At 41.6% G+C, this 11,260-nt stretch overlaps 1 long non-coding RNA gene across 1 annotated transcript; it reads left to right on the top strand.

Moving 5' to 3' along the window:
* The first annotated feature begins 6,326 nt into the window (after positions 1-6,326).
* LOC120869268 lies at positions 6,327-11,209 on the top strand. The gene is made up of 3 exons (XR_005722504.1): positions 6,327-6,411; positions 7,417-7,591; positions 11,128-11,209. It is a non-coding gene; the product is annotated as an uncharacterized LOC120869268 (long non-coding RNA).
* The last annotated feature ends 51 nt before the right edge of the window (positions 11,210-11,260 follow it).

The following is an 11,260-nucleotide window of genomic DNA, read 5'->3' as shown; positions in this document are numbered from 1 at the left end:
TCAGGCAGCTTTTAAAGCAGATTAAGGAAGGAGGTTGTAAGACACAGAAGTCAGGGTCGCCACTGAATCCTAAAGATCAACTTCTATATGTTCCTCATACAAAAATTAATCAAAGAAATGGACTATCAATTATTGTTGCTACAGATACTTAAAAAAAAAAACAGACCAAGGAGTGATTTAAAAATGGTTATATGATTTAAACTCAGGTCTTTGAAGCTGATGTGCTTGACTATTCAGTTCATGCTCTTCTACAGTTTTTTAGACAAAAAATTAAAATACTTTTGTAATCAGAAAGCTAAGTAACCCATGGATACTTTTATTTAATGATTAAATGATTGGGTGAAAAAAATGACAATAAGAACCACCACTTATTGACAATGTTTGAGTTACATGCTTTAGAGTGATGATTTATTGTCTGAAAACAATCCAGCAAGGCAGATACTACTGTGCCTTCCATTTTCTGAGAGAGGCTAGGCAATGTGCCCAGAACTGTGCAGCTAGAGAGTGAGAAGGCCGACCAATGGCGCTGACTCCAGAGCCCACGATCCTTTTACTACCCTCACTGCCCTCCAACTTCTTGCTTCCACTGAAGGAAGAGATGACTTTTCCTGCTGGGAGAGCCCTTCAAGCTGCCGCCTTGGAGCATCCTCAGGCTTGCGGGGTCTGGGTGCTCATTACATTCAGTGTTTCTTTAAGACCTAGTGGTGTTTGCTCCCAGGGCTGTGGGTGAGGTGACCTAAAAGGTGATAAGGGAATATGAAAGATGCATTTTTCTTCTAGGACTCAGTGAAGAGGTTAGACATCTGTGCACACAGAAATAAGCAACTAAACAAGCCCAGGGGTGGTATAATGGATAATTATGATGAGTACATGCTGGTTGAGATAGAGGAGCCCTGAGCAGCCCATCTCTCAAAAGATAATGCCTATTTTTGGCTGCACTGAACAGCTTGTGGGATCTTAACTCCCTGATCAGGGATCAAACCTGGGCGTTCAGCAGTGAGAGTGCAGTCCTATCCACTGAATTCCCTCTGGTGAGAGAATTCTCAGACTAGGATTTAAAAGCTCCATTTTAGAGACATAAAAGCTGAGCTAGGCCTCCCTTGTACATGAAGATATCAATTTGAATTAGCATCCAAAGCCAAATTTGGTGTGTTTAGTCTTTCCCGGTGCTGAAGAAGACTCTTGAGAGTTCCTTGGGCAGCAAGGAGATCAAACCAGTCCATCCTAAAGGAAATCAACCCTGAGTATTCATTGGAAGGACTGATGCTGAAGCTGAACCTCAAACACTTTGGCCACCTAATGCGAAGAGCTGACTCATTGGAAAAGACCCTGATGCTGGCAAAGACTGAAGGCAAAAGGAGAACAAGGCAGCAGAGGATGAGATAGTTGGATGGCATTACCAATTCAAAGGACAGCTTGGCAAATTCTGGGAGATGGTGAAGGATAGGGAGGCCTGGCATGCTGCGGTCCATGGGATTGCAAACGGTTGGACGCGACTTGGTGACTGAACAACAGCAAGTCTTTTTGGAGTATACAGGGCAGCATAAACCTGGGGGTTTGGACTGGAAAAGTCAAAATGTGGAACTTTCTTGCCAGCACCCATAGGCCCCCTTCTCCCTCCCATTCACCATTTGTCACTGGCGGGGAATTTTGCAGGGAGGATGCAGATGGGGGAAGAGGGCTTTGAAAGCCTTCTTCCTCTTGGTTCACGTCTGAATTGAACAAGCTCACACCCTCTGTGACCCTGAGTATTCTGATTTCACATGTGGAGTGTCAAATGAAAACTATGGGCTTTATGTCAGCAAAGCAACAAAAAAGTTCTCGCGTCTCATCCAATGATACGTATCAAGACAGAAATAGAAGCCAGATACCTGGCCTGCCAACCCGGGGCTGCCTCTGATTGAACACTCGTCATGAGTCACAGCTTCTCCCAGTGCAGGGAGGCGATTGAGGGGGCTCAGCAGTCTTTCCTAACCCTCAGTAGCTGGGCTGAGGGAAAGAGAGAAGTTTTTGTTGATGAGCTCATCCCAATCTGAATGTGTCCAGATGCCCAAATATTTGATTTGAGCCTGGTTGCTAAGAGACCTCCCACTGGGACCCAGATGCCTGAGGGCAGGAGGGCGTTATTGGCATCACTTCAGATTTCTGCCAATTTATTTTGAAACCAGAAAACCTGGAACCTTGGCCTCCTCAAGGCAGAGGAGAGATCTGAGTCAGCCAAGCAACAGAAGAAAACCCCCACACTGACCTTCTGCCAGGGATCCGTAGGAGGATTGAGATAGAATTCTTACAGTGTGGTTGTTGACTTGGGGTGAAGTGTGGTAGTATGGTGATGAGGAAGGAACTGGAGCTCTGTGCTTGGTCATGCAGGAGACATCTCAAAGCAACCCCAGGGATTCGAGAACAAGGCTGGATTTTGGAGTTCTAAGTGGGCGTGGTGAAGGCTGTCTTGCTTCAAACCGAGCATCTTGGGTTTTAAGTGCCTGGTGACTTAAACCTCCTTCGGGAATGCCATGGCCAAAAAGTAAGGTCTTTACAGGTGTTAGGGGAGTGCATGTCGGAAACCCCACTTTCTCAACATAAAGCAGGCAGCATAGAGCCCCTCAGGTAACTGGCAAGAGCCCGGCCCCAGAGCCATTCATCCTCAAGTCCAGATAGTGACCACTATAGCACTTAAACCCTTTCCAGGGCACTTTGTTTCTGAATTTGGCTTTGGTGCTTATTTATAAATGTGTATGGATGTGAGAAATATAGATTTTGCTGCCAGGATTTTTGCATGAGAGTTGTCATGTAATGAGGAATGTAAAGTCATAGATGGTGACCCTTGGCTTTCACCCCAAGCTCTCATTTCAATTATTTGCTCAGTGGCAGTACAATTTCTGAGCTTTTCGATAGAAATGAACTGTGGGCTCCATTCTTTTCTGCATAGACTTGTGCCTTTGGGAACATCTGTCAAAAAAAAAATACTGAAAGAAGTATTTGTTGGGTTTGAGAAGGGCAGGTAGTCTGGTGCTTGGGAAAAAGTCCACTGCAAATAGGAAAGAACCAGAAATTTAAAAAGGAAACGAGAGCAAAGGGATTGACTGGGCTGGACTCAGCACAGTGCTGGGCCCAGTAACTGACTGTGGATTTGCTCTAAGAGGAGCCAACAAGTTTGCTTGGCTGGAAAGGAAGATGAGGAAGATGTATGTCCAGTTCCATAAACAGAGTACTCTGCAAACCAAGAGAGTCTAGTCTGAATGTCATGTAGAAGATAAGGGGTATTTACCTTACAACTGGGTCTGTGGTTCAAGAAGGCATCACACCAGCCGGTGACATAATTTCCATTTTGGAGATCAAGGAAAAGATACTCTCCATGAAATATACCTGAATCTGGAGAGAAGGTCCCTCAATAAAGTGAGTTTTTGCTGTATGTCTGCATGCTGAAGAAACCTGCAAGAGATGTTGACACCTATTCCCCCCATCCCTTTGGTTAAATATACCATGTCATCCAGGTACCAAGGATTTGTTTCCATGAAAGGAGTGGTGATGTCACAAGGGCTACATTATGACATCATCACAGAATCTTTCAGTCGTCCAACCAAGAGAGATGGTGTCTCATTTGGAACACAGACATCCTTGCTAATGAGGAGCCTTGGCAGGGAGGAGTACACTCCAAATAAGACAAATGTGGGAGATGGAGAGCCAGATCCTACACGGAGATCTTGAATATTCTACAGGATACTCAGCCAAAACCTGTCTCTTAGTATTTTAGTAATGATAGATGATAAAGCCTGGGGTAAAAATAAACCCACTTCCAGTGTTGTTTCTGGCTGGTTGAACGAGAAACAGCATTGTTAACCTTGAGGGGCCCGCCGAGTTGTCTGAGATCTGGAAGCCTGGACTTTCTTGGGAGGAGAATGTTGAGGAAGGAGGGGTTACTCAGGCCCAAGTTCCTGACTTGGCCCTCTTCTGAGTTTCTGTGTGAAATCAATTAGAAGAAAGGCTCTTCTTCTGGCTGGTAATTTAAATGTCTTGCCTCAATATGTGAGTTTTAGGCTAGCGTTTGCATGAGGTCTAGAGAGCTGACACTTCATCATGGGTGTAGTTAATGCCTCAATAATTCCACAGTCTGGTTTATGTCCATCTGGGGTATAAATGCCATGGCTGCCTCAGTCTGTGAACTCTGGAAAAAAGCTGTTGGACCAGGAATGCTGAGAAGTACTTAAATGATTTTTTTTTTTTGCCTCGTAATTTTTGGGTGAATATTTCCCCCTACCTTTCCTTTTAGAAACACTTTGGAGAAATAGAAGAACCATGAAGGCCTCCAGGGGCACCGTCAACTCGAAGGAGCATATCCTTCTTAAAAACTAACAAATCATTTGCTTCTTTTTTTTAAAAAAAATAATTTGCTTTTATAAAAAAAAAGTGGTCTCTACTTGTAGGTTTATGGTTTATACAAAAATGCTAATATGTTCCTGTTTATAGATTTTTTTAAAGTTTTGATTTTGAAGAGTTAATGCCCATAGTGCCAAGACACTCTTAGGAAATAAGGTATTGGCTGCTGCTGCTGCTGCTAAGTCACTTTAGTCGTGTCCAACTCTGTGTGACCCCATAGACAGCAGCCCACCAGGCTCCCCCGTCCCTGGGATTCTCCAGGCAAGAACACTGGAGTGGGTTGCCATTTCCTTCTCCAATGCATGAAAGTGAAGTTGCTCAGTTGTGTCTGACCCTCAGCGACCCTTGTAGGCTCCTCTGTCCATGGGATTTTCCAGGCAAGAGTACTGGAGTGGGGGTATTGGCAGGATCTGACTAATGAGGCTATTTCCTGCAGCTAGAAAACCCCTCCTGGAAACAAGAATCCAAGGCATTCCCAGATTATTGACATTGAATATAAAATGCAACCATCTAGTAGAAATCTTGTGGGTGGATATGTCTTGGGTAGAATATTTTTTCTTTTTATAACACTCATTTTATAATCCAGGTGAAAAACAAAGAGCTACATGTGACAGCTATTTTTTTCCCCCCCTGCACCATAGGTTTGTGGGATCTTAGTTCCCTGACCAGGGATCGAACCCAGGTCTGCAGCAGTGAAAGACTGAGTCTTAACCACTGGACCACCAGGGAAGTCCCCAGATATGACAGCTATTAAAAAGAAAAGGTGCATACTATTAACACCTCATGTGTACCTTCTGACTTTCTTCTGAGAAGTCCAGAGTTCTTTGCTGGTATTTTCTCCTCCATACCCATATGGTCCCTTTTTTTGGAGAAAGGATTGGAAAATGCCTAAAGTCAGGGAGTGGGTTAGATTTCAGAGGAGACCTGGGTTCTTTCATTTCAACACTTGGCTCTGGTTTGTGCCTGCATTCAGTGTACCAATATCAAAACACAAGCTCGATGCCATTCACTCCAGTTGTGTCTGTGTGTGTGTTGAAATCCACTGTTGTACATATTCCATTGTTTTGCTGTAGCCCCCTGAACTTGCAAACAGCTCTTACCAGACTGGCTGACAAACTTGATTACTCGTTTGCTTATTTCCTGCATCAGGCTGCTTGCAAAGTCACTTTTACTTGGTGTACCCACCCACTCACCATTACAGGACACCAGGACTCTACTGGACTAGAGTTAAGATTCAGTAATGCCCCTGACTGTCTCGAGACTCATGCTTGCAGAGATACCCCTAAAGTATATTGCATTTCAGAATCCCAGCTAATCAGTTCATCCTTGGCACATATGACCTCACCTAGGACTTAGGACTTCTTAAAGACTAGAACCTGAAATATACTAACATCAGAAGTAGCAATATTGGAAGCAACACTGCAGTCTTTGGAGCTGTTGGTTGGACTTCCTTCAGAGGTGTCCAGGGTTCTGCCAAGGTCAAGGCTGTGTTCTACTAGGATCAGAAAAGCAGCCACAAGCCCATTTACTTTCTGTGGGTGACAGTCACTCCTGAACTGCAAGGTGGAGTGTGGCTGTTTTCAACCCTGATTGTTACACTTATTGAATCACTTAAAATTTTTATTTTGGGGCCCAAAGGAAGGACAGCCAAGGCCTTTCATAAACAGACCCTTTAATTTCTTCCAGTCTAATCTGTGTTCCCCTGTCTGCTCACTGCCTTCTAACTCCCAATGTCCAGCCCCTACTTACCCTGCCCCCAGCACCATTTCCTGAATGTGCAGCCTTCTGCAATGCCTTTGGGGTAGGCATTAGCTCTATCCGCCAGATCATTCCAGCTCTCATTTCCAGGTCCTCTCGGTGGGTGAGTCTGCGTCATTAGTTCTGGCCAGAGTGGAGGTGATGTGTGTCACTTCCAGGACAAAGCAATCAACCACCTGCTGTGCAAACCTGGCTTGATTTCCTTCTGCCACAGGGACCAGTCAAGTCCAAGATGGCGGCTACTCTGCCAGGAGGTTCCCCAACTGACTGATGGATGTGAGAAACAAAACTTTGTTCCTATAAGCCACCAAGACTTGGGGATTGTCACCAGGCTATTCTGATGGATATTCCTTTCTTTGAAATTTGTTCCTTCACACATGCTTTTTCTCCTGCTTGAAATCTGCATGCACCCTCTCTTATCTCCTTGGCAATTTCTTGTGGATATTCCTTCCAGACCCAGTTCAAAAGTCTTCTTTTTTCTCAAGTCTCTTTTGACACTTTCAGGCCCTTTCTGTTCTGTGCTTCCCCACTACTCTCTGCGTAAATCTCCATTATAGCCTCAATCACATTTTATTCTTGCTATTTACATATGGAGTCCCAGGTGGCTCGGAGGTAAAGAATCTGCATGCCAATACAGGAGGCTTGATCCCTGGGTCAGGAAGATCCCCTGGAGGAGGAAATGGCAACTCACTCCAGTATTCTTGCTGGGAAAATCCCACGGACAGAGGAGCCTAGCGGCCTACAGTCCATGGGTTCACAGAGTCGTACACGACTGAGCAATTGAGCATGTACTTATTTACATGTCTGTCTTTGTGTCTTAGACTTGGAATATTTTGGGGGCAGGAACTGTGCTTTGTTCATTTTTTGAATGTGTCTATTTCAAAAAGTTACAAGCTCAACAAATGTCTCACAGAGAAATTAGGGCACTCAGAACATGGTTAATATCAGCCCACTGGTGTTACAATTCATCACCTACAACTGGTGATTTACAAACACTGGAAGACATATCCTTCTTTAAAAATTTTATTGAAATACAATTGATTTACAATGTTGTGCTAACTTTTGCTATGCAGCAAAGTGATTCAGTTATACATATACACATTCTTTTTCATATTATTTTCTATTATCATAGAATACTGAATATAGTTTCCTGTGCTATATAGTAGGAGCTTGTTGTTTATCCATCCTATAATACTTTGCATCTGCTAATCCCAAACTCCCAATACTTCCTTCCTCTCCTCCCCTCCCCTTTGGAAACCACAAATCTGTTCTTTATTTCAGGGGTCCCCAACCTCCAGGATCTAATGTCTGATGATCTGAAGCGGAGCTGATAAAACAATAATGGAAATAAAGTGAACAATAAATGTAATGTGCTCGAATGATCCAAAAACCATCCCCTCCACCCAGGTCCATGGCAAAAATGTCTTCCATGCAATTGATCCCTGATGCCAAAAAGGTTGGGGACCACTGCTCTATGTCTGTGTTTCCGTTTTTCAGGTTTATTCATTTGTGTTGTATTTTAGATTTCACATATAAGTGACATCATATAGTATTTGTCTTTTTCCTTCTGACTCAGTATGATAATCTCTAGGTCCCTCCATGTTGCTGCAAATGGCATTATTTCATTCTGTAGTATTCCATTATATATATGTACCAAACCCTCTTTATCCATCCGTCAGTGGACATTTCGGGTGCTTCCATGTCTTGGCTATTGTAAATAGTGCCACAGTGAACACTGGGGTGCATGTATCTTTTTGGATCACGGTTTTCTCTGGATATATGTCCAGGAGTAGAACTGCTAAATCATTTGGCAACTCTATTTTTTAGTTTTTTAAGTAGCTTTCATACTGTTTTCCATAGTGGCTGCACCAATTCATATATCCACCAACAGTGTAGGAGAGTTCCCATTTCTCCACACCCTCTCCAGCATTTATTTGTAGTTTTTAATGATGACCATTCTCATCAGTGTGAGGTGGTATCTCATTATATATAGTTTTGATTTCCATTTCTCTAATAATTACCAATGATGAGCAATTTTTTTTTCATCTGCATATCTGAGGTTATTGATATTTCTCCTGGCAAGATGAGCAATTTTTCATGTGCCTATCTGGAAGATGTTTCTTAAGATTGTTTTTTCTCCTTATTTGACTATTATATTCTAAACATGTTTGTGGTTCAATTTAAGTGTTTGTGGTTCAAATCGCTAAAAGGAAGAAAGAACATCTTACATTCAGGCTCCCAACTTTTGATAATTACTCATCTTTACAGGAAAAGATTTTTTAAAAGATTTGGGGTTTTGGAGAAAAATCAACCTTCACAGGCAATATTTTTTTTTAGGCCATTGTGGTTGTCATGTAGGCTTGGCTTTGCTTATGTGAAGCAGTGTATTTATTGACTAAATGCCTTCAAATGTTGTAAATGCATTTATGTGCATCATCCAGCGTACTTCCTTCAGTTGTTTGGAGTATACCATTAAATTTAAATATAAATTAAAGAGATTCTATTTCAATGTCTGTTGTAGATCCTAATCTGGGTAGAAAATCAGAGGAGGTGCCATTTTTGTTTAGACTTGGTTTCCCATGTAAGAGGGAACTGTTTTCAGCGTCCTCAATTTTATTTTTATTTATTTATTTGCCTGTGTTGCATGGCTTTTGGGATCATTGCTCCCTGATCAGGGATTGAACCTGGGGCCTCAGCAGTGAAGGGACTGAGTCCTAACCACTGGACCACTAGGATTTTTTTTTTTTAGTGTCCTCAATTTTATAAATGCACCTGTGCATATTGTCAAATGCACTGCACTGAGCTAAGAATAGACTCTTAATTCTAATATGAACCGACAAGACTGTGTTTCAAAGTCAGCTGTAAAAGAGCAAGATCCAGGTCTGGGAGAACATTGGGAAACAACCCAAAGACTTGTTTCAGATCTAAGATAGGAAGATAAAGGTGATGCCCACCAGGTAAAGACCCAAGGGAGTGAGTTCACTTAAAAGTTCCTTGAGGTTTGACAAAAAAATGGAACTAAAACAAGCAAATGTAAACAAAAATACATTTCTGGAGTTGGCAGTCACTTCATTACCCTATTTTGGTTTTGCACAACTCTTATTCTCCTGTTTTTCTTCATTAAAAAGATATTGACACTGTAGGGGGCATCTATCACCTTTGCCTGCTCAACATCCATTCCTTCCTTAACAATTTCTCACTGTTCGTCTGATGCCTTTTATTTGAGCAACACTTGGACAGCAGGATTGTGGTGCAACACTTAAGACCAGGGCTCTGGAGCCAGGCTGCTTGGGTTTTATTCATTCATGCTTCAGGCGTGCTTCTAAACTGTTTCAAATTTTGGTCTCCTTTACAAACTAAGAATAGAGATATTACCTACTTTGTATAATTGATGTGAGGATTATTAAGTAAACATGGTAAAGCACTTAGAGCAAAGCCTGATGCATAATATGAACGCAGTAAGTGTTAGTTATTATCATGAAATTCTTTTATCACAATTAATTCCCTTAGGGACTTTATAAACATAGCCTCTATCATTGGATGTGGCTATTGAAACCTATGAAAGGCTGATATATATACTTCCTCTTACATGTAACTTGACTCTTTTTTTGTTTGTTTTCCTGAGAAAATCAAAGGATTATTTCTTTGAAGACAAGTAGTTCTACTAGGACATGTCTTCCTATTGATCATCCATATATTTTTTAATACATGTTTCCCTTCAATCTGTAGATTAAGGTCTTCATTTCTGGAAAGTTTTCTTGAATAATATCTTGAAATATTTTTTGTTTCATTATTGCAGTTTCTTCAGAAGGCATTTATGAATATATTGAACTTCTTCATGTTTCATATAACTTTCCAGCTCATCTTTGCCCATTTCCATTTTATTTTCTCACTATTCTTGTGTTCTATATCTTTAAAAAGCTTTTTGAAGTCAATTTGCTTGTTCCATTTCCAATGTAGTCTTTATATCTGTGATTTTATTGTTTCCTGATTCTTTCCTGAGCATTCCAGCTTCAGTTTTAATTCCTTTTATCATCTTGCCCTATATGAGCAAAAAAAAAAATTTTGAGGGAATTCCCTGGTGGTCCAGTGATTAGGGCTTCATATATTTACTGCCGAAGGTTTGAGTTTGATTCCTAGTTGGGCCAAAAAAATAAAAAAATAAAAATTTAGCAACAGACTTGGAACTTGAGCCTAGTTTCCCAGACTTTCTAGTTCTTTCTACCACCCCAGCTTGTGCTCCTGGTTTATCATTTTAGGTACTAAAGGCTGTCTTTACCACTGTACTACCTGGGAAGCCCCAAAGGCTGAATAGAGGTAATTTAGAGATTTTCAGCTATAATCTACACATTTGCTTTAGATACTATATATTTCCCCCATACCACCCACCCAATTCTGAATCTGGGCCACACAAGCCTGATCTATTGGCAGGTCTATTGATTGGAAAGAGTTTGATAGGCACAAAATCGGTAAGTCTTTAATGATGGGTTATTAAACAACTTGTTCTTTGGGTTCTTTAATAAAAATTTTAAGGGCTTTAAGGAAATATAAAGACTTGGGACATAAAGGTTAGTAATTTAGAATATCTAGCAGAGCTTTCTGCAGTGGAATTGTTAGGGAATGGACAGCTTTTGACTGATAGGTAATAACTGATTGACGATGGGAGTTGGAGTGGAATGAAGAGTTCACAGCCATCACCTAGTCCTCTAGAAAAACATGGTAGCTGGAGGAAATGGTCATCCAAGCAAGGGTCCTCAAGCAAACAGAATTAAGCCATTTACAGGCTAGGGTTTAATCATTCTTAGGGAACAGTGGTTTTGTTTTCTATTGTGGTTCCCAAGGTCAAGATCTCTTATTTCACAAGGTGTCCAGTAAGAGAGGAATGACCATGCTAAAGCCAGACTGAATTTGTCTTCTGCATTTCCCCCTCCTTTGTATCATTCCTTTGGTTTGACCTCAACTCCTATTAAACTTTTGATTTTTTTTCTGTAGGATCCAGTCCAGCTGAGGATAACTTAGTGCTCTGAATGGATATCATTATGGAAAATTCAGGGGCTTCCCAAGTGACGCTAGTGGTAAAGAACCCGCCTGCCAATGCAGACCTAAGAGATGGGAATTCGATCCT

This window comes from Oryx dammah, unplaced genomic scaffold (genome assembly GCF_014754425.2).
Source record: "Oryx dammah isolate SB20612 unplaced genomic scaffold, SCBI_Odam_1.1 HiC_scaffold_10, whole genome shotgun sequence".
NCBI lineage: Eukaryota > Metazoa > Chordata > Mammalia > Artiodactyla > Bovidae > Oryx > Oryx dammah.
Note: the sequence above shows the minus strand (reverse complement) of the source record. Positions and strands in the feature narration are given on the sequence as shown.